Raw genomic sequence first — 25,563 nt, 5'->3', positions numbered from 1 at the left:
GTACGGTACATCGAGCAGATACTGCTACAGCATGTGTCGGTAGCTGCATACGATTTTGGCCCTGAATTCGTACTCATGCACGACAATGCCAGGGCTGGAATGGAATTGTCAGCAGTGAGTCACGACCTTAATCCAATCGAGCATGTGTGGAATAGGCTTGACAGAAGTATTTGTGGGCTTCCTGTTCCACCAAGGACTCTCGAAGACTTCAACAAGCTCTCATTTTAGAATGGGACCTTGTGCCGCAGAGTGACGTCCGTAGACTTATACGGAGCAAGCCACGTAGGTGCCAAGCTGTGATAAATGCTCGTGGAGGACATGCACCATACTTAAACTCTCCAACTGTAATAACCACCTACCCTGGACGACTGTTATCACTTTGTTTTCGCCCATATTTTGATATTTCGTTTGTGTTCTGAAATTGAACGCGAATCCATCGATGTTTGTTTGTATACTTCAACGGCAAAGAATAAAGTTTTAGCTGGTAATATACCTGGGTGTGAGGTATTGTTTTGTGGAGCATGGTATACGGTCAAATACATGTTCCCCTAATTTTTTGAACTGTGTACTTTATAATATAATATAACAGCAATCGTTTTAACTCTTTTTCAGTCTCAGCCTTCCTGATTCTTAACATTCTCCGAGTTGTTATGAAAAGTTTTATTCGAATGCCTTGTAAACATACTGTTCTGTGGGCGACAGTTTAACACGATATCTATACGCAGGCCAATTATCCTTTATATATATTCCAATAATAAAACTTTAATAAGTCTCTTAATCATTAATATTTTGTCCTTTGAATTCGTACTTACGCAGATATGCATTAGAAACCACATTGTAGGATTGATATTCATTGATATTGCTGTCCTGTTGGTTTTCTCTCAATTGGCGGATGGTTTAAGACTTTGAGAAAACCACAGAAGCAGTCGGTCTGAGGATAAAGAAAGGTATATTGAGAGTGAGTTCTGCCTTTGTAATGAAAACTGTCCAACTCGATTTTGATAGGCAGTAGGCAACGGGGCCTGCTATCATGATGATATCTCTCCAAATCGAGTGTAACTGGCTTTATGAAAGTGGGCCTGCTAGTATACTGAATATTCCCCTTTTCCACATGAGAAACTACGTATGGTGACCTAGCTCTCGTATTTCTGTGGAAACGCCAAGAGTTAAGCAATTTAACAAAATCTTACTCACTACTTGTACGCTTGGAATTTTGTATACAATGTACACTTCTGTTTGCGAAGCTCGGGTCCATCAGCTAGTATGTATATACTCATATAATCGTAAAACTTTTAAAATTTACGAGTCATAGTCTTGAAATTAATGACGCTTGCATCGCTGTTCTATTGTCAAATCGATAGTCCGAGGACGAAAATGTTAAAACTCAAAATCAAATAATTTTCATGGGAAGAGTTTAAAGGTTTAACAGTTTACATGATTGCCTCTCAAAACTACGCTTGTTATACAATTTTTATGAAAATGTTTGTGTAGATAGTTCACATATCATTTATTATAATCTGGAAAATAGTTACAATTCAAAACGACCCTTCCGAATTGTGCAATGCTACTAATGTCAGAACACTTAAAACCGTTAAAAGTACTTCCTGACATGAATACGAGAGATCTTATCTTATAACACTTTCGGAGGTTGTAGAGGTCGAAGTAAGCTATGCATTGATGGTGAAATCTCAAAAATACATTTCGTTGAGTTTAATTTCTCAGGCATTGAAATTCTCTCCTCTCGACTCTAAGTCTATAATATGTGATATCTATGAACTCAAGTACTGTATTTCAAATACGTGCGTGTTCACTGGCATCCTTATATATAGTTATTGATTTCGCACTGAGCTTCCTTGTGTAACGTCTACATGGTGCGTGAGGCAGACTTGGTAGCTACATGTATATAAGTGCTCGTTGAAAGCTGGAAGTTTCAATCCTGTCATAGTACCAATTTTGAGATACTACTCCTCTGAATTTATAGGGCTCCTCCTGAAATCCGATACCATCTGAGGCATTATACTATTTCATGTCATGCATTTTAGATTACCAACGCATTCTGCCATATACATTGCACTGGAATAGTTTACACTGAAGCGTTCAATTATATGGCTCCTGTATATGAGCTGTATGTTTATGTGTGATTCACGGGCCCACTCACCCTCGCTTCTCTAACTCATAAACAGGATCTCATGCCGTGGAAATAAGGCCATAAGATTAACGAGATGTTCTTTTCATTTCTCTCCAATAACATGTCAAGATCCACACCCTAATCTTAAATTGAGAAATTGTATTTAAATATAGATTGATTGAAGCAGCAAATTTTGTTATAAAAGTCCTCAGTTCTCCATTAGATATTTGCTAATAGAATGCAGATTACAACAGCGTGCTCTAGTTGTAACACTATTTGACGTATGCTATCCACTCTTTCGAATTAAATTCTGTCGCCCTGGCCGTAATTAAAAATGACGGTGAGCGCGAGTACCTGACCAAAGTGAAAAGGGCAGTGCACAAGCTGTATTATACAGAGAGACCTGTAATTAAGGTTGCAACAAAAGCCAACCTGTTCTTATTGTTGCTCAAATTCACACATTATTTCACATACACCTACACCCCCCCGTTTAACAAAACACCCATTCCGGTAATAAAATTCACTTTAGTCAAAGTTCATATAACAGTTATATAGGTTATTGAAATATTCGGTTGTCATTCACCATCTGCATCGTAATCTTCAGAAAACATTTGACGGCTTGAATAGGAAATATCTGTACACTATGTTTATGTTAGGCAGCCACCATGACATAAATAATTAGCAAAAAATAAAATTGTATTTACCTTAATTCCATGTATACTGGACAAATTTGAAGGTGTAAAAAATATACAATATAAAATGAAGATTACGCATTATAACAATGCTAAGTAACGGAATTTTTCTGGGAATGCATAACTTGACGAATATATTTCAAACAACTTCTTATATTTTGAAGTACTTATATAAAATGTTTATGGTATAAAATAAAAGTGAATCCTATTAAAATATACTTCATTTGCCTCACAATAGGTAATCTCAGACGTTGGGTAATATACCTACTCATTTTGAAACATCGGATTCATAGTCATTAACTTCCCTCTTTATATTAATATTTCCAGGCATTGTCCCCATCCCTTTTTACCACCAACGAGTCTCATTAGTGCCTCATTCGACTTCAACACCCCAGACCTCCAAAGTCAACCTAGCTTTCAGTCTCGCACACATAATTTGGCCTGAAAACAGATTGGAAAAACTGAGGATGTTTGTTTCATTTAAAAAAGTACCAGTAATTTTATCTGCTATCCCCATGAGTTGCATTTGTTACGTTTGATTTCTCTCGTCATATTTCCGTATTGAAAGTACTCATACTGCACGCATTTGTGAGTCCTTCGTGTTCTAATTTACAGTTTTCTACTTCCCAGGCAATTTTCTTTGATTTATCCTTCGCAGCAGATACCTGTTAAAATGTTCATTTCTCTTTAATTTTCAATGAATAGGTTTGTACAGCTTAAGGTAATGCTCCAGCATTTGCCTGGTGTGAAAATGGGAAACTACGGAAACCCATCTTCAGGTCTATGAACGATGGGATACGAATCCACCATCTGCCGAATTCAAGCACCCAAGTACGCGACCCTAACCGCATAGCCAACAGGCTCTGTTAAAGTACTTTAAAACGAAGTGGAAGTGTATAGAAATCTAGCTCAAAGCGTAATATATGCAGAAGACTGATATTTGTTGAACATCATATATTTTACAGATGCATGAGGGCCACAAAAATATTTGCATTGGACTAAAATGGAGGCTGAAAACAACGAAACTGCGACACTGCAGTAATGTAATACATAGGAAAAAGTGCAGTATCCACTACTATTTTTTTTTTTTGTTATTGCATTTTGAGTGAAAGTTTCGTTTACTTTAGCAAATTCATCAACACAAATACAAGAACGTCATTGTATGTATGATTTAAGTTTTAATGGATTATTATTCCCTGTTGAAAAATATGACAATGAAAATAACTTCACCGTTATACGCAGCATATTGCATCCCAAGGATAAATGAAGAACATAATACATCTAGCACATGGAAGAAACATTTACAATAATTTCTACCGAAGATAAAATATGTTCGGCAACGATATTTTTTAGCCTTTTCGATACAGGAATATTAAGGACCAACATGGAGCAAAAAAGAAACCGAACATCCGGTGAATTTTCAAACAGACTTTTCACTTAACCCGTATTGAGACGCAGTTAATTCTATAACGCAAGCGGTCGTATGTCGGTCGTTTCGCCACTCTTAGTTCTTGAGTCGAAATTCGTATACATGGATAATAGAGCCTTGTAAGTCATAAAGAGGATTGAGAAAATGATCACAAACTGTTTCAACCAATGTCACGATTTCTCTTTCTTTTAAAATTATTATCGCCTACTTATTCTCCGCGTGTAGTAAACTCGAACATGTTGATGATAAAACAGTTGAGCGGTAAATTTGTCCAGATTGTCGTATGATCCTTTCCTAAAACGAGAGTCACATCGATATCTGATGTATGATAAATCGCTCCCAACGTTAGTTCCCTTTTTAGAAAATTCATTCTCGGTGTACGTGTAATTATCACACACTCGCAATATATATTCTCCCACCGCCTCATATCCCCTAATTTCAAATTTATGAAGGATTTCTCGTAAAGGGTTCAGAAAACCGAGGAAGTCCCCCAACTATAAAGAAAACGTACAATGTATAACTCGGATTTACAGATTGAAAACACTCCATCGCTACAAAAATCTGTCTTCGCTTGCAAGGCGCTCCACGGTCTAAATGACTGACCCTGTGTTTATCAACACTTCAGTCAAGAACAAAGCGACAAATATAAATATTATCAACCATTACTTACAGTGTAACAAAGGAAAAAAAGCTACAATGGGAAACAACATTGTAGGATGCATTCATCAGTGTTATGGCAGGGTGAAGGAGAAACGGCGGCGAAGGGACCGACACGAGACCAGGTAAGGGTTAAATCATGTGTAGGTAAGATCAGAACATTTGTCTCGTAGGAGCATGCTTATAGTGATTTGGTGGACCTCGAAAGTAAGATCTCCAATTACATTTTTCAGAATAGGGACATTCCTATATAGTAACTACGAATATTGAGATTGAGACTACAGTTCATTTCATGGCTGTGGTTAAATTGCTCCGTAGCAAATATTGAATGTATTATGATAATGATGATGATGATGATGATGATTAATATTATTATTTTTATTATTATATTTTATTCAAAATATTTCATGATATTAGAATTGGTATTGAGTACGTATTCTGCAACATATACAAGGACAATCATATAGACACACATATTTATAGAACTACTGATCATTCACATGGTGCTGTCAGGCGGTGTATATTCCATCTCCAAAAACTTGCGGACAATGTGATTGGTGGCTAATATGACTGATTTTTGAACTTAGATGTAGCTGAGTGCTTGACTGCGTGTTATGATCACACTCTCGCAATATATCTTCTCCCTCCTCCAGCCTCGTATCCGCTAATTTCGTCCTTTTGTGCTGTTATGCAATGATTCTGGAATAATCCCGTTGCACACTGTGATTATTTGTACTTTGATAACCTTCTTGACGCACCACATTGCTTTAATTTCCGCCGAAAAAATTAGTGCACTTGGGTATTATTTTCTCTATGTGTGTTGCTTACAAGTTGTGGGAACTAGAGCATGCAGTATCTACGATTCCAGCGGGTTTCCTTGATTTTATCAAGTAACACTATGTATGGTCTATTGCATAGTATCGTCTAGTCAGTGATCATACTTCTACTATCCCATTAAAGTCTACATTACTCACTTTCAAGGACTGATGCTGGTGTTTACTTCCAGTAAAGTGTTGAGTACTCAATGAGTTGATATTGATCAGCCAGTTCTTGATGGAATATTTTTGCTACTTGATCATGCCTATATCTGCAGACCGCGTTTTTCTGTAATCGGCATCCAGAGGTGATGTGTTGAATTGTCTACCTGGATGTCAGCATCGGCGATAGAGATCAGATCCTACCGATTGGCCGTGCAGTATGCTCTTTCTGTAGTTCCTGGTTGCTATCACTTGGTCCTGAATGGCACACATAAAGCCTTCTGTCAGTAGATATACTTCTGTGTGTCTGCGCCAGGCGTGCGATGCTCTTTTATCGACATATGGCTTATCCAATTCATCCGGGCTCCGCTCGTGGGAGCCATCTATTTCCATTGCGACATTGTATGTTCTATAGTGGGGACCTGTGGTGAGGAGTTCTGTGTAGCACTGAAACTCAGAAGTTTTAATTTCTTTTCTGCGGCTACCACAACATGTGCAATGGTTAAGTTCCATTTTTTCACAGAATTAAGATCTCAGATATTTAATATATGAACTACGTAAATATTCCAGACTTTATCAGGATGACCTAGCGTGTTACGGACTTTGGTCTTTTGTCTTTAGATGACGAAGGTCAGTTTTTGCTCACTGTCGAGAAAAGAATATGTTAGAACTGGTGTAGCAAAATTATTTATATCTTTCATGATATTCTCGCCCTTCACCTTAGAATGAAGGATCTCACGTACCCGTTGAAATTAAATTGTGGTGATAATTGTGGTGATATTTTCTTTGATTCCCTTGTTCCCTGGCTTTAGCGTCGGTACATGTAAGTCTCATTGTGATTTACGGTATGTATGTTTTCCGTGTTAGTTATTTCACTATCCTCATTGTCCACCTCCCCACTAGCCAGGTTGTTCCCACCGTCACAATAAGATTTCTTTTTACGCTGAGAAGATTTCCAAAATATTCTTTCCACCAGTCTAGTGATTCCCTGGATCTACTATGAGTTCACCTCATTTAACGTAAAAACTATTATTTTCCTTTAACCTCCCCTTCCAATGTTCATTTTCACTGTCCATAGAGGCTTCCCTGATGCTTGGTGTATCATCTCCAGTTCTGTATCGAGGATAGGGTAGTCCAAATGGGCGATTTTTCTGCGAGACCTGGGAAGAGAACTGAAGGATATGACAAGGTGACGAGTAAATTTGGGGAAGATACGGAAGCTAATGAGAATGGGAAGGTCAATGAGGATAGTGAAATTACGTTTGAAGAATTAAGAAGGAAGGCAAATAAACGCCATTTTTATATAGAAGCATAATTTGATGAAATTAGACCTGAAATGGTGAAAGAGAGTGACAAGGCAGGGACGAAATTATTTCATAGTGTAATCTGATCTGCAGCATCCAACTTGTTACTTTGCTCTGGAGTAAGTAAGGGTCAATAAGAAATACTGCATATCCACTAACCTGTCAAAAGTCATATTCCATTTTTTCTCATATGCCGGGAAACCAATGTGTTCACAACCCACGCATAGAACTAATTGGTCACCCCTGGAGGAAGTGAGATTCCTCCAGAACCAGAATCATACTACACTTTTGTTGATGCAGTATCGAGAGCCTCACGTTTAATAATACCCAGAGGTTGTAGAACACATTACTACCAAGGTTTAACAGCTGATGCAAAAGTCTACCTAGAGAAGTAACTTGCCCTCTTCGAAGTGAACCCTTTCAGTAAAGAGACAATTTCAGCCGGACATGACTTACTCTTTTCTATCTCAGAAAACAAAAGGAAAACTTGGTTGAAACTGATGGAGGAAACAGATTTCTTAGTTAATAGTCAAAAGGTTTGGAGACTTCTGAAAAAAGTGAACATTGACACAACTAAATGTTCATTCCATGCTAATGTCACAGCCAATCATATCGCTTCACATTTGCTTAATAATGCCAAATCACGATCAACTATTAGGAAATCAGAGTCAAAATTGTTACCGGGGAATCTGAGGCTATCAGTACTTTAGACAGAGCATTTAATCTCACTGAATTAGGAACTGGTATTACAATGGGCAAAAGTGGTAAAGCTGCAGGTTTGGACGATATCTGTACTGAGCAAATAAAGCACTTGGGTTCTGGAACAAAGTTGTGGCTCGTGGAATTATTCAACAAATGCCTAGCATCATCCAACATCCCAAAGATTTGGCGGAAGGCACGAGTGATTGCAATCCTAAAACCAGGCAAAAACCCTGAAGATCCAAAATGTTATAGACCAATATATCTTCTATGCCACTTGTATAAAATCATGGAACGAATGATTTTGAATCGCCTCACTGAAGTTATTGACCCACTTCTTATTCCACAGCAGTCAGGATTTAGACCTGGAAGAAATTGCACCTCCAAAATTTTGCATCTAACTCAGCACATTGAAGATTGCTTTGAGTTAAAAAAGGCACAGGCGTCGCATTTGCTGATCTCACAGCGGCGTATGACACGGTAAACCATAGACTCCTGCTAAAAAAAATTCAAAGTCTTACTACAGATGTTGATTTAACATGACTGGTTGCTACACGTCTTCATAACCGCCGATTCTTTGTTGAATTTCAGGGTCGGCGAAGTCGTTGGCGAACTCAAAAGAACGGCTTGCCTCAAGGAAGTGTACTGGCGCCTTTGTTATTTAATATATACCTAAATGATCAGCCATAGTCTCAAGAAACCAAGAGTTTTATCTATGCTGATGGCCTTGCTCTCGCTGTCCAGTCAGATAGTTTTTAAGCCATAGAATGCACCCTGAAAGCTGCCCTAGAAGAACTCGGCAACTACTATGATCAAAACCAACTTGTGCCAAACCCGAGCTAAACTCAAGTTTGTACACTCCATTTACGACATCAACAAGCCAACAGGGAACTCGTGACATGGAATGGAGCTACGCTAGCCCACTGGTTCCATCCCAAATACTTGGGCGTCACTCTCGATCGCAGTCGCACCTTCAAGGTGCACTGTATGAATGTAAAACTAAAGGTCTTTTCCAGGAACACTCTACTTAGAAAACTTGTTGATCTACTTGAGGCACATACCCACAAACTGTTAGAACAACTGCACTAGCCTTATGTTACTCCGCCGGTCAATATGCCTGTCCAGCGTAGTACAAATCTCCCCACGCAAAACATATTGATGTGGCACCCAATGAAAGCTGTAGAATAATTACTGCTGTCTTGAAGCCAACTCCTCTCGAGAAAATCAATTACCTTGCAGGTATTGCTCCTTGTGATGTCAGGAGAGAGGTTGTTGCTTATAACGAAAGGCTTAAAATAAATTTAATGCCTTCACATCCACTCTTTGGATACCAACCTGCCCAACGAAGACTGAAGTCCAGGAAAGCCTTTTTAACATATTCAGAACACCTGGAAGGATCATCGGACAAAGTCAGGATTACCAAATGGAAACAAAAGACCCCTGGCCTTTTGAAATGGATAGACCTCGGGAAGTGTTGCCTCCCCGTCACACCGAGGACTGGTTGACATGGAGGTCCTTGAACAGACTTAGATCTGGAGTGGGTAGAACCAGAGCGAATCTACATAAATGGAACTTCCCCATCGGTAAGGCCTTTTATGACTGAGGTGAACTTCAAACAACCGAACACCTGATATGCTGCCCCCTGTGTCCATCACACTGCACAATGGAAGACTTGGTGCTGGCCAATCCAAATGCCCTTGAAGTGGCCAAATTTTGGGCCGAATCGGTGTGACATCTGTATGACATATATTGTTGTAGACCTTTTATTTGTATATATTTGTATATAGTTTGTTTCTTTTAAATGTAGTATTATTCTTTTGTACTTCTGCTTAGAATAAAGAAAGACCCATCAGAACATAATACCTTACCCATTGATCTATCTGCATGTTCGTTTCACAGGTGAAAATTAAGCTAACGGAACTTGAAGAGAGATACTGAATTCCTTGGCGTACTGTCAATATTAATCATGCATATTGAAGAAAGAAAGTACTTCTGGCTGAGTCAGCACAGAGGACACAGCTGGATGAGTTAGGAGTTGATGATGCTCGGGATAACGCGGAAGGGTTTGAAGACAGCTATTGTCATATTGACAGGTGGTAAAAGACGCAGAGCAGAGTGTGGGGTTAGATCGCTCATTAGGTTACCCTTAGCACGCAATATACTGTAGTTTCAACCAGGAACGAAAATTAACGAATGGTGTGAATATACTTAGCATTTGGTGGAATTAGAACGAGAAGTGTCTCAGTGTATCCACAATGTGAGGGAGCAGATGAGGATGAAGTAGACAATTTTTTCGAAGCACTAAATAATATGGTGGTCGGGGTCAACAGCAAGGACAGGTTAGCCATTTCTCCATCTATCACCCCTGGATTGTACATGTACAACTTAAGCAAAGTAATTCATATTTGTAATAATAATATAAATAATAAAATCATAAAAATAATAATAAATTGTGGTGATGATATGGAAGCTAACTCGAAATGGAATCCCTTACTGGACTTCTGTTCTTGTATGGAATTAGCAGTTAAGAAATCATTCCTCAAGCATGATGATATTCACCGTTGCATATTAGAATGTAGGGGCACCGTCCCCATAACGGACTATACCATAACCGACGTTGAATTCAGAAAATATATTGGGAATATTCAGGTGTTTTTGGGATTTATCGATGATGCAGACCACTACGTGATCTGAAGTGAATAAGAATAATTAGGCCTAGGATAGAGACAGTGACATATGCCTGCAGATGGGCCAGGCTAGACAATCTCCAGTATGAGTAAAGTAGATACAAGTATATGGTTATTATTGAAGAGTTCCAACGTATCGGCAGTCAAAGGGCCCAGAACATAAAATGAGAATGGTTGGCAACTAGAGACGGTCTAGTAGAAAATGCAAGGAAATGACTGGGAAGAGCCATGTGCGAAAATCCGAAAAAATGAACATCTTGGTTGAGTGATGACTCCAGGACAGCTTTTAAACGTAGTGTAAAATGTGGATCCAAACATGAACTGATACGGATACGGGACTGTACGCAAGGGAAGGAAACCATTGTCGAGTCAAGAACGAGTCATGGGATTATTTAGTTATTAACCAGGGAATGAAAGAGTAGTGTACGTCGTATATCAGATGAATTCATAGATATTAAGAAATCATTGGACAGCTGGAAGGAATTTAAGAACATTTCCAACGCAAAAGAAAAATATTCTCTTGAAGTTCCGAACAATGGATTTCATAGGGAGGAGAACGAAGGTAGTGAAATTACGCTGAAGTAAGTGCAAAGTATGGTAAGTAAATTATATTGTCGTAAAGAAACAGGACAGATTCCAATAAATATATAAGTGCCTCATGGTAGAAAAATCGTCTTATGACAGTGGAATTTGGTGACTACTTGCGGAAAGTGTTTATGCCACGTATCCAAATAGTACGGATTTAAACTTTATTTGACGCTGTTGTTTACATTGTGTGCTGGTCAGGTGTATCGTATGTCAGTATCAAAATTCAATGCTGGAGGTTATAATTAGTGACAGTATTGCTTACTAGAGGCCCGTTTCATGATTGACAGTTCATTTTGTCATTTCAACAGTGATAATTATCATGCTTTGTGATTGTCGGTCTATGAAAGTTATCGGATGAAGTATATGATGACTTTTATTTTGGGAATTCTAATACAGACTAAATCAAACATACTCCATTCCAATACGACGACGACCATGGATTTCATCTGAATTTTGAAAGGTCTGATTCGTTTTTAGGATCAAATGCTATTTTAAGTAATCCGGTGTGATTAGGCTACTGCTAATATTGAATCAAAAATACTAGCATTTCCAATATTCTTGACATCAGTTTTGTAGGAATTAACGTATCTTTGTTTTGTTTGGTTGGAAGAAAGGATGTTACAATAGAATACAATATAGTACAGTTTATTGCCGTTGGTCAACATACAGTTGCAATATACAAATTCAAATACAATATAAAAATTACAGTTTAAATAAGAACATCTGATTGTCATTAAACAGAGCACTACATATAAAAGGCTTATATACACTTGAAAGTAAAATAAAAGCTCACCATGACACTTTGGGTTATTAGTGTACTAAATAGTGGATCTGATTATAACTACCAGTGTTACCTACCTGTTAGGAAGGTGCTGACTTAAATATTCGCCCCTTGACAATAGCGTTACCTTTTTTAAATTTCAGATATTGAACAAAAACAGTTTAATATCAGCCATTTTTAGATATGTTATGAAGTTATTTAAGGGCATATCTTTTCAATGGGTAGGTACCTTATTGAATAATTTAATCCCATTATATCTGTACTTTTCTTGCGTCTTCTTCAGTCTAACGTGTGGTAAAATTAATTCATTCTTTCTCCGTGTATCTTACGAAAGTATACTTCTACGAAATGTCAGATCATTATGATTTTCTTGGATATCAAGGATGCAGTGGAATAGGTATAGTTATATGAGAGTCCTAATAGCACGTTCTTGAAACATAGGCCTGCATGACTCCAGATTGGCCTTGCATTTTATACATCTTATTGCATTACTTTGCTATTAATCATATCTTGTGCGCATGCCAAATTCCCCCTAATATGGTACCGTATGATATATGTGAGTAGAAGAAAGCATATTATGCACACATCATCCAATTACTACTTTAGCAGAACTTTTGTGTGTGAGTATGCCAGTTTAACATAGAATCCAAATGTATTCCCAACAATTTGACAGAACTATGCTCATTCTCACCTAAATTTGATTTAATTCAGTGAAAATAAATAACTTCTGTCTTGGTACTGTATAAAATAGTTTATTAGCCTGCAAACAATAGGATGATTTGCCTAGCATCTGTAACCTTTTATCTTCCATATTTGTTAAATCCTTACCACTTGTTATGATAGTGATATCATATGCATAGAGTACTGACCTGCAGGGCAAATTATTTACAATACCATTTATATACACGAGGAAGAGAAAAGGTCCTAAAGAGATCCCATAACTACGCCTGTTTCTACTTTGAGTACTACAGACTTTTGGTTTTCAACTTGTACAATTTGACGTTTGGCGTTGAGACAGGGCGTGATAAATAATAATTCTAAATCTTTAACCCTGTAATAGTTGAGCTTTCTTATTAGTTTATCACACGGTACGGAAACAAAAGCTTTATGATGTCTAACAATGTAGCACATGTTATGTTGCAATCATACCTTTGAATGACTATTTGCTTTCAGTGCATAACGAATCTATCCTTCCCTGTGAACCATGTGACCTTGCCGCAGTGGGGAAGCTTGCGTGTCCCAATGAAGCAGGTAGCTGAGCCGTAGGTGCAACCATATCGGATGGGTATCTGTCGAGAGACCAGACTAACGAATGGTTCATCGAAAAGGGGATAGCAGCCTCCAGCAAGTTGCAAGTACGGCAGTCTATATGATTGACTTATATGGTCTCGTAATAATACTTAACTTGGCTTAGCTGTGTTGACACTGCTACACGGTTGAAAGAAACGGGAACCTATAGCCGTAACTAACTACCGGGGACATGCGTCTCTCTCTCTCTCTCTCTCTCTCTCTCTCTCTCTCTCTCTCTCTCTCTCTCTCTGTATGAATGATGTGCTGATGATGGCTTCATCCCGGGTAAAATATTCCGGAGGTAAAATAGTCCCCCACTCGGACCTCCGGATGGGGACTACACTAGAGGAGGCAAACATCCTGAAGATAGATACTGACATTCTGCTAGTCGGAGCATGGAATGTTAGAAATTTCAATCGCTGTGGTAGGAGAGAGAATTAGATAAGGGAGGTGGATAGACTAATGTTAGATGTAGTTGGTATAAGTGAAGTACGTTGGCAGTAAGAGCAGGATATCTAGTCAGGTTTAATAAAGAATAAGAAAAAAGGCAGCGGGTAAGCTACTATGACCAGCATAGTGAAAGGATTACTGCTGTCAAGATAGACACGAAGCCAATGCCCACCACAACAGTGCAGGTCTATATGGCTACTAGTTCAGTGTATGATGAAGAAATCGAAAGAATATATGAAAATATAAAAGATTGAATACAGTATGTAAAAGATGATGAGAATATAATTGTGATGAAAGACTGGAAAGCAGTGGTAGGCCTAGGAAGAGAAGGTAATGCGGTAGAATAATTCGGATTGGGACAAAGGAACGAACGAGGAAGCCGTCAGGTTGAATTCTTACCAATCACAATTTAATCCTGGCTAACACTTGGTTAAATCACCACAAATAACGGCTGTATAAATGGACGAGACCTGGAGACCCTGGAAGGTATCAAGTAGACTTCATTATGATTAGGCAGAGATTTAGAAACCAGGTGTTGGATTGCAAGAATTTCCCAGGAGCAGACGTGGACCATGATCACAACTTATTGGTCATGAAATGCCATATGAAGTTGAAGAAATTGAAGAAAGGAACGAATTAAAGGAGGTGGTATCTAGACAAGTTGAAAGAAAATAGTATGAAGGATTGTTTCAAGGATCATGTAACACAGGAACTAAATGAAAAGGCTGAAGGAAACGCAATAGAGGAAGAATGGACAGTCATGAAGAATGAGATAAGTAAGGCTGCTCGAGAAAAGTTAGGAAGAAAGGTAAGATCACCTAAGAAACAATGGATAACTCAAGAGATATTAGACCTGATTGACGAACGACCGAAGTACAAGATGCAAAAAATGAAGAGGGCGGAAAAGTATACAGACGAATAAAGAATGAAATAGATAGAAAGTGCAGAACTGTTAAGGAGGAATCTCTGAAAGAGAAGTGCAAGGACGTTGAAGATTGTATGGCCCTAGCAAAGGTAGATGCCGCATACAGGAAAATCAAGGAAAAAATTTGGAGAAATAATAAGTAGGGGTATAAAAGTTAAAATCTCAGATGAAAGCATCTCCTAGGGAAAGAAGACAAGTCAGAAAGATGGCAGGAACATATCCAACAATTGTATCACGGTAAGGAAGTCGATGATAGTGTTCTGAAACAAGAAGAGTTTGTTGATCCTGGTGGCATGGAAGACAAATTTTGACGTCAGAATTCGACAGAGCTTTGATAGACCTAAGTAGGAACCAGGCACTTAGAATTGATGCCATACCCTCCGAATTACTGACTGCCTTGGGAGAAACCAGTATGTAGAGGTTATTCCGATGAGTGTTTAAGATGTATGATACAGGGGAAGTGCCATCTGATTGCGGCAGAATGTTGTTATACCTATTCCCAACAAAGCAGGTGCTGACAAGTGTGAAAACTACCGCACCGTTAGTTTAGTATCTCACGCCTGAAAAATTTTAACAGGTATTATTTAGAGAAGAATGGAAAGACAAGTTGAAACTGAGTTGGGAGAAGATCAATTTGGCTTCAGTAGGAATGTGGGACCACGTGAAGCAATCCTGACTTTACATATGGCTTTAGAGGACAGAATTAAGAAAGTCAACCCCACGTACATCTAGAAAAGGCATTCGATAATGTTGATTGGACCAAGCTGTTTGAGATTTTGAAGGCTGTGGGGATCAGATACCGAGAGAGGGAAAATCGGAACTTGGAAAGGGTATCTAAGTTCACGGAGAGGAAATCAAAACCCTTGGGATTTGTCGATGATATTGTTATTTTATCGAACACTGCGAAAAGACCTGGAGAAATTGCTGAATGGTATGGACAAAGTCATGGGGAAGGAATACAATATTAAAATAAATAAATTATTATGTTCAAAGCAAAAGTAATGGAGTACGGTCGATCAGAGTCAGGTGATGCAGGAAATATTAGATTAGGAAATGAAGTCTTAAAGGAAGTAGATGCCTATTGTTTCTTGGGTAATAAAATGACTAATAATGATAGAAATAAAATGCAGAAAGGCACAAACAAGGAAGTCCTTTCTTAAGAAAAGGAATTTGTTCACCCCGAACATTGATATAGGAATTAGAAAGATGTTTTTGAAGACTTTATTCTGGAGCGTGGCATTATATGGAAGAGAAACATGGATTATAACTATCTGGGAAAGAAAGAGAATAGAAGATTTTGAAATGCGGGATTACAGAAGAATGCTGAATGTGAGGTGGGTAGATAGAATCAAGAATGAAGAGATACTGAATGGAATTGGTGAGAGGAGATCGATTTGGCTAAATTTGACCAGAAGAAGATATAGAAAGACTGGGCACATCTTAAGACACCCAGGTCTTTTACAGTTGGTTTTCGAGGGAATTGTAGGTGGTAGGAATGGTAGGGGTAGACCAAGGCACGAATATGACAAGCAGATTAGAGCAGATATAGGATGTAGTAGTTACGTAGAAATGAAAAGTTTAGCACAGGACAGAGGATATGGAGGGTTGTATCAAACCTGTCTATGGACTGATGACTCAAACAACAACAACGACAACGATATTATGTTATATAGAATTATGTTCCTTATCACCACCATCTTATCATTCTACATTGGATTATATATTCGTACATTCTCTTTAATAGAACTATACTGCCTGACAAAAACATTGAAGCATCCAGAAGGGGAGGAGAAAAGTAAACGAGACTTCACGTGTTGAGAGGGTACGTAAAGTTTTTCAGTGATTTCAAAATATAGTCAGATTTACAAATACTTGGCAGTACGAACGCACTTATCAGAATGACGTTGCAATCCGTCTGGCATGGATATATGCACTGGTTCGGTAGGAAAAGGTGCCATAAAGCTGCTGCATCTTCTCATGAAAAAGACACCCACTGATCCTTGATATCCTGGATATTGGCACCGGGACGGAGTTTACGTCCGAGTTGGTACCACACATGTTCTATCGGGGGCTGATCTGGAGATCTTGATGGAAAAGGGATTACATCAGTATTACGCAGACAGTTCATAGAGGCACGTGTCCTGTGTGAACGAGCATGGTCCTGTTGACAAATTACACCACGATGCTGTTGCACGAGAGGTAACATATGAGCTGGTATGATGTCCATGACGTACCGTTGTGCAGTCAGAGTTCCATAAATTTCTATCAGCCGTGACTTGAAGTCATACCCGATGGGTCCTCACACCATGACGCCTCTCCAAAACATTGGAGGAATGGTCGCCACCATACTCGCAGACGATGGTCATCGGGGTAGTGCAGATCCGCGATTCATCGACGGACACATTGCGACGCCATCAGAAGCCCATGCTTCACGGTAACTGAACCACTCCAAACGCAACCGTTGTTATTGTGGTGTTAAGGGCAGCGTATTCATGGGACGCTAATTCCCTAGAATCGCTGCTGCTGGCCTCCAGCCAATGGTACGGGATGTCTGAGAATGTTGTGGGGAGTCCATTACATGTTCATGGATGGCAGGCGCAGATGTGAACGGGTTACGATATATACCTTGCTCTTTACGGCTTTGCAGTATGAGTCAGACGTGGTCGACAGGAATCTCGACGACGAATCTGCCTGCTCTCAGGTTCCCATTCAGTAGAACATCGGGCCACTGACACGTCCGAATACCCGACAAATCTCGATGTTGCCCGATTTGTCCAGCCACCGAAATGGAGACCAAAAAAGAGGCCCCTTTTCTAAACATGTCAGGTGCTGTTAACGCCGTCTCACACGAGTACGTGGCATCTCAAGGTGTTCACGACACTTATATACCCGACCAGGCCTAGTAACAAAACTGAACACGAACAAAACTAATGCACTCTGGTGGCCGTTACCGGTATACCTGCCAGACAGTATCGCAACTCTAATCACTTACGTATCCGTCGATTGTGTGTACGTGTACGAAGTTAAATTGGCATCTGACCATTTCTTCTGGTTGCTCCAGTTTTTTATGTCAGGCAGTGTATTTTAAGAGATGATGATCATTCGCAAAGGGAAGTTAATATTGCCCAAAGATGGAATAGGTCAATGAGAAGAAACGTTCAAGTACGTCAGGAATGAGTGTTGTGCCTGGTTCAGGCAAATTTATCTCCTTTCCCTAAATTTACTCCGCGATAAAATGACAAGGCTTCTTAAGCTAAGATGTTGGGATGTTGAATGTAATATTGCACTACAATATCTCAAACAAGGTAACAAGGTTACTCATCCTACGCTTGTGCGTTTTTTCTGTAGTTATACCGGTATGATCGAATTCACTGCTTTATTTTAATGTAATCCTACAACTCTACACTTAGTTTCAAAAGCTGGATACCGATCGAGCTGGCCGTGTGGTTATGGGCGAGCAGCTGTAAGCTTGGATTCGGGTGATAGTGGGTTCGAACCCCACTGTCGGCGGCCCCGAAGATGGTCTTCCGTGGTTTATCATTTACGCTTCCCACTGTCGGTGCGAAGTAAACCTAATTGTAAAAAGAAGCTCGATAATCCACCTGATAAAGAACTATCAACTGTTACTCTGTTATCAGTCTTCAATACATTAATAAGGCTAGTATTTGAATATGGTGAAACTGACGGGACCTAATCTGAAGTGAAGAAGAATATTCCGCTTGGATATGGATGGTGTTCACCTGTGCATACTAAGGCAAGTTTACTTTGGCTATCATGATGTGTGCTTAAGGAAAATTGCTACTTAAGATAAGATGTAAAACGACATGCAGTGATTCAGATGGGGCCGGGCTGAGTGGCTCAGACGGTTAAGGCGCTGGCCTTCTAACCCCAACTTGGCAGGTTCGATCCTGGCTCAGTCCGGTGGTATTTGAAGGTGCTCAAATACGACAGCCTCGTGTCGGTAGATTTACTGGCACGTAAAAGAACTCCTGCGGGACTAAATTCCGGCACCTCGAGGTCTCCGAAGACCGTAAAAGTACTTAGTGGGACGTAAATAAAATAACATTATTATTATAATTGATTCAGATGGGTTGAAAAGGATTAAACCACTCGGACTACGCCGATGACTTGCACTTAAAGACAGACTGTAGTAAAAGCATATATGTCACATCTTGAAGCTTAGAGAGGGGTAGAGTGCATATAAAATGATAATTAGCATTTCCAAGACTAAAGTGATATCAGTGGGGTAGAAACCTAGGAAGATGGCATGCCAGGTAAAAATACGGAAATGGAACTGGAGGAGCATTTCATGTACTTAAGATTTTCATTTGCCGAAGGTGTGCAGCAACGATAAAATAGTGAGTTCGCAGTTGCCGTCGACGATTTTCTGTAAGAAAGTAATGAGTTCTCTAGCGAAAATATTTTTACACCTAGCTCTTTAGAGTGCAGAATTGAAAGTATATCATGGGGATTACTGAAAGTACCTCGCTGTTAATATCAGCAAAGATCTAAATTAGATTAATCAATTTAACTAGGTTTAATTTAAAGGTTACATATACTTTCATACGATTATGGGGGAGATTATGTAAAGAAGAGAGCCTGTGTGTTACTGGTAATGCATGGTTCCAGTGAGAGGGACCCCCACCAGGATTACTCGGTTCGAGAACTGGAAAAGGTCCATAGGAATGAAGCACGATTTGTTTGTGGATAATTTCCGGCAAAATAGCAGTGTTAGGAAAATGATATAAAATTTGGACTGGGATTATATGGGAATGGGGAGGCGAGCAGCCTGAATAGCCGATATGTCCCGAGCTGTCAATGGAGTAATGGCATGTGACAACGTTAAAAGAAGAATACGTTTTAAGGGACAATTTAAAAGTTAGGAAGATCGTAATAATATGAAGATTGGGTTGTAATTCAAGAAGACAAGTAGGAACAAATGCTCGTTTATAGGAAGAGGATTTAGGTAAAGGAATAATTTACCTAGCGAGAATTTCGATACATTTTCAAGTTCCTTCAAATCATGTAAGTAAAGACTAGATAAACATTTAATAGCGAATCTGCCAGATGGGCGGCTGCCCTAAATGCAGGTCAGTGCTGATTGCTTGCTTGCTTGCTTGATTGATTGATTGATTGATTGATTGATTGATTGATTGATTGATTGATTGATTGATTGATTGATTGATTGATTGATTGATTGATTGATTGATTGATTGATTGATTGATTGATTGATTGATTGATTGATTGATTGATTGATTGTCAGTAAATCAGACAAGCATTTATGAAAGGGGAGTAAACGTGACAAGCACCAGTGTGCTGCTGTGAGAGAAATAGCGCTTTATGATTGGTTTTATGATTTTGAGAAGTCGAGTAGAACGGCCAAGCATGTTCAAAAGCAATGGGTGCTGGGTCAGCATTTTCCCACGAGGTCAGTGAACCCTAGTGGTGGGAAATTTGAATTCTTCTGAGTCCGCATTTTCGTGGTGCGGTCATTGACACCAAGTCAATGGCGTCAGCCCAATGACGTCATTGTAATGTCAAACATTACGTACGTAAGCAGGCCTAACCTCACGTAGTTAAGGTTATGACATCAAAATGTCGTCTTAACCTAACCTGCAACCTCGGACGCCAACCTAACCTCATTGGGTTAGGTTAGGGAGCGAGGTTTTGGTTCATATGGGAGGGTAGAGAGCATCTTATACTCCTTCCCGTGGGGCTACCACCCAACCGCCTACGAAAAATAGGGGAAGGGTGAGTGAGAGATCGCTCTCTCTCCCAGAAGACCACCTCCCTGCTCCTCGTCCAAAAATATTGCCGGCTTCTTAGCCAGGCATGGCCGTATCCCCTCGCGGGACGACTGGCAACTGATCGCACTCTGCAGTGCCTTTTGTTCCTCGGTCGTGAGGGTGGGAATGTGGGTGGAACATGGGCGTATGGTTGTGCGTATTCACGCTAACACCTCACATCTCTCTCGAAGCAAATTAGAGTTACTGTGTGGGGGAGGGGATACATATTATTGCGCTCCCACGTGGCTAAGACGGAAAGCAGTGGTTGCGCTGCTTATCAGCTAGTTGCTGAAATGGCTAATATATTGCGCACCAGGAGTTTTATCATTGTTTTACAAGATGACTGGCACACGCTTTTTGTAGGAGTTTTAATCACATGCACTCCCTGAAGTTATGTTACCCTGTTCATATGAGAAAAGAGGTGTGCGTGGAGGGGGAACGGACAGCATGCATCCTCTACGAAGTAGCGGAAGTGAAGAAGGTGCCGTCACGCCTACTTATTTTAAATGTATACAACCTATATTTTGTGATTAGAACATGCGTTGTCGGTTGTTATCTTACCATGCTCATAAATTTCAAATCTACATGTACTTTGTAATGAACAGAAAATATTTTAACTGTCACCATACATTCTCTTGTGTTCTAAACGGAAAAGAACACCCACATGTTTAATTTCGGTGAATGAATGAATCTTACCAGTTTGACACCTTCCTTATAGAACGACGAATAAAAGAAAAAGAGTAGAAGAAGTTTGCCATACGCTACTAGGTGTATGAGATCACACTAGAGACATAACAGGGGAACAGCTTGTGTGCATGTGCGATCGGGAGAATACATCAGCTTTCAAATGATAAAATAAGTGCTCAGTACACCATGACAGGAAATTTGTGAGTTACTGTAAAAACAAATGACAAAAACGTGTGACTCAGTTCATCCTTTCTGAATGTAATGTCCCCACTACAACGGTAGGTGCAATGAGCTCGTTATTGTATCTCATGTGCGTCTTCACCTGGAAGAGCTATTATACAATAATACCCCAAAGACGTAAATCTTCTTCTATTTCTTGAATCTCTGGATCTTACTGTGTGTAAGCAGCATCTTGATAAGCTCTTAGGAGTTGTAAACGTTCAAAGTGTAATTTGAAGTATTTACAGTATCTTACATATTCATTGGGTAACAGAGTCCCGCTGTTAACATTGAGAATACGACTAGACAGTTGTTGAGTAGGAAACGGAAGAACTTGTTTGATGTAGTATGTGCTTGTGCAATGTCATCTGTAGATAAAAACTTAACGCGGTTTGATAGTGAAGAAGCGCTGAAATATTCTTTTATCTTCTACTACCTCATCTTGCTTCTCGTCTTGAGATGTTTGTACAGCGGCAGAACGTGTAGTCGGCTTAGAAAATAAAGTAGAATGAAAAAGCACTGATTGTAAAGAAACGTTGAGTTCTTCTTCCTATTTCTTATTATGCATCTCTTCTTCTTGCTTCTTTTTATCTGGAGGTGTGTGGTTAGTAATAGACCTTGTTGTACGCTTAGACGAGTTCGTATCGTTTTGATCACGCTTCTTTATATTACGCTGTCGATATTTATTCAAAGATTCAAAGCGTTCCACTGGTAGCTTACTTAAGAAAATATGTTTAGAATTCGCATGTAGTGTGAGATTATCAAGCCTGTTGAATGTAGCAGTACATAACGTTACCTAACTACATGTGATAGGTGAGAATAGGTGAAGGGAATGAACTAAGTACCAGATTTTACTATATGTCGGATAGAGACGTAAATCCTTGAGCAGACCTGTCGATGATATTCGTCATGTGTAGACTACTCAATGGGATGTGGAAAACCGTACTATTATTATTTTGATTATTTATTTGCCGTCTCTGTGGTGTAGTCGTTGTTGTGATTAGCTGCCACACCCGGAGGCCTGGGCTCCATTACCGGCTCTGTCACGAAATTTGAAAAATAGTACAGAGGTTGGAACGGAGTCCACTCAGCCTCGGGCGGTCAACTGATTAGAGATGGGCTCGATTCAAACTTCACCCATCCCCGAAGTGGTTTTCCATGGTTTCCCCACTTCTCCTCCAGGCTGCCACGGTCGATTTCTTCCTTCTTCCCTGACTATCCATTCTAATCCTCTGATTCCCCTACGAGGCCCCTGTTCAGCTTAGCAGGTGAGGCAGCCTGGGCGAGATGCTGGTCCTCAAATCCAGCTGTATGCCCTGACCACAAAGTCTCACGCACCAGGATACAGGCCTTGAGGCCGTAGAGTAATTATCCCTCGGTGAGTCTGGGGGGGGGGGATGTGAACAACACTGGATGGTAAGAAACGAACAAAGAAAGAAAACTTATCTATTATTATTATTATTATTATTATTATTATTATTATTATTATTATTATTATTATTATTATTATTATTATTATTATTATTATGGGTATTTTAGTATCAAACGGTGACTATAAATAAGATAAGTGCAACGTAATTAAATACTATAATGTAGTTACAATGGTCAAATGACGTCGCTGTATGACTTCAAAGAGTTATTTTTCGCGAGCGGACAGTATAACCTGTCGATGGGGTTCAGCACTATGTCACACGTTATTTGAGTTGGATAAAACTGCATTGGAATGGGCGGCTGAGTCACACGGTATAATCATATTTTTATAATTACAATTTTTTTCAATTTTTTGTATACCCTAGTCCCATATCCTGAATTATGAATGAGCCAAGTTTGCTAAACTAGGAATATCTGAAAGACAAAGGAATAAATGTAACACTGCACACCTTTCTAATTATGCTGGTTGATGCTTCATGCATTTAAATATAATGATTTGAGATATAATCAGGAGCAGCTAATCATATAGTTATAATGCGAGTTTATGTCACTGAAAACATATTGGGTTACTGTATTGCGATTGTAATAATGTTCGTTAATTTACTTTAATTGCATATGCTTACCAATATATGGCTTACCATTATGACGAAGCATACGATACAAGTCCTTGAGACCATAGTACAAATTTTGCTATTAACAATTGTTAATAGATTTAAATTCCCATCAAGATTGATCAAGTAACAATTCAAATTAATAGGGATTGTACAAAAGTTTTTTGTGAAATTAGGAAAACCCTTTCACCACCAATAAGGCTGTTCCGTGATCTAACTTCCTTTTCAGGCCGAAACTTGAGCATAAGTAAGGGAACGTTTTGGAATGGTGTCCATACACCCTACCAGCAGCCCTGTAACCCTGATAGTGTTCAAATTGGTGGTATTAATATAGTTTAATATAGGCTCGTAGGTCTCCTTCTTCTCTTTTATTTTTACATGTTGCTTTACGTCGCATCGACACAGACATGTCTTACAGCGACGATGGGAAAGGAAGGGGCTAGAAGTGGGAAGGAAGTGGCCGTGGCCTTAATTAAGGTTCAGCCCCAGCATTTGCCTCGTGTGAAAATGGGAAACCACGGAAAACCATCTTTAGGGCGGTCGACAGTGGGGTTCGAACCCATTACCTCCCGAATACTGGGCACTGGCCGCACTTAAGAGACTGCAGCTATCGAGCTCGGTTCTTCTCTCGAACGACTGTCATTGGCTGACCTTTGTTATATTCATATTCATACTGAGCATATATGACTAATTGAAAAAATCCATATCCATTGCTTACGTAGGTATAACATCTGATATTAAGTTGGACACAAACAGACGTATGAAGAATAAGACAGAGAAAAGTCTAGACAAAAAGAAGAAACCAACTTTTTTTTATCTGGATCATAGCATTCTGTAGAAAGGGCTATTTTCATATTCACCACTTCTCCTTCCTGATTTCCTTAGGGGTGTTGATTGGATTCCTTGTCACTGTAGATGGGTGTTTCCCTCCCGTAAGTTTCCGTTTATTGCTTATATCTAAAGACACGGATCTGCATCGATTTTACTACTTTATGCATTGTAGCATTTCAACGAGTCGTCACGGCTCGACCTCTCGCAAAATGTAGCAACAATCGGTTGCGGATTACAAAGACAGGAGGGCAAGCGATGTGTTATACAGATATCATTTCTGCATTTTTCTGTGACAGTTACACTTAGATGGTTTACAGGGTGTGTTACTGTAGTCACATCTTAATTCGTGAACCATGGGTAACGCCTGAGTAGCCTAGTACGTTGTCCTGGCAGCCGGGATACCAGTTACTATGGAGTAGGGGGAGATACCTCAGTCGAATTCAGAGTGGTGGTGGCCCTCCTTGTGCTCAGGTGGCCAGGATAGTGCAATCCACGAGTGGTCCCTAACCTGTGAGAGCAAATTTAACTCTACTCAATGAGGAAGTATGTTAGAATCCTATTTTACGCAGTATTTACAGAATAAATTCAGAATCATTACCTACACTCCGGCCTTTGGCAGTGACAGAGTCCTACCTCCATCTGACACCGTAGGGTCGCCATGAAAACAACTTGCCGAATAAAATGAAATTCAAACGGGCGAGCTACTAACATTAACGAGGATTATGGAAGAGAATAGAACTGGATGAGTCAGCAACGAGGATGTGCCTGAGTGTGTAAAGAGATAATTATGCTCGGGTAAGAGGTTATGAAAAGGAAGAGATAGGATTTTTTAAGTTGTAAAATGGAAAAGCGAGTGAGTGAGAGGTATGACTGTTCGTGGAAAACATCATAGCACTCTGCATAGTTTCTGTTAGATACGTAAATCAATATTAATGTTGGTAGATTTATTGGCTGGAGGATTTAAGACTAGAATTATTTCAGGGTATTCACCATGTGTGAGTACAGAATGAGGATGAAGCTGATGAGTTTTATGAAGTAATGTGTGACATTGTAGTTAGGTTCGGCAGCCAGGATAGGATAATGCTTATATGTGATTACAGTACGAGAATTGGGCATGGAACTGAAGGATACGGTAAAGTTATGGAAGTCATGGAAGCTAATGTGAATCAAAGACTCTTAATGGACTTGTATGTTATTATGGGATTAGCAGTTGCGAATTCATTCTTAAAGCAAAAGGCTAGTCTTACCGTTACACATGAGAGGGTAGGGTCACCACATTCTTACATGACTGCATCAACATTGACTTTATATTCTGAAGATACATTCGGAATGTACGGGTATTCATGACATTTTCAATTATACAGACCACTATCTGATATGCAGTGAATTT

This window comes from Anabrus simplex, chromosome 2 (genome assembly GCF_040414725.1).
Source record: "Anabrus simplex isolate iqAnaSimp1 chromosome 2, ASM4041472v1, whole genome shotgun sequence".
Lineage (NCBI taxonomy): Eukaryota > Metazoa > Arthropoda > Insecta > Orthoptera > Tettigoniidae > Anabrus > Anabrus simplex.
The sequence above is the reverse complement of the archived record's forward strand: the minus strand, read 5'-3'. Positions refer to the sequence as shown.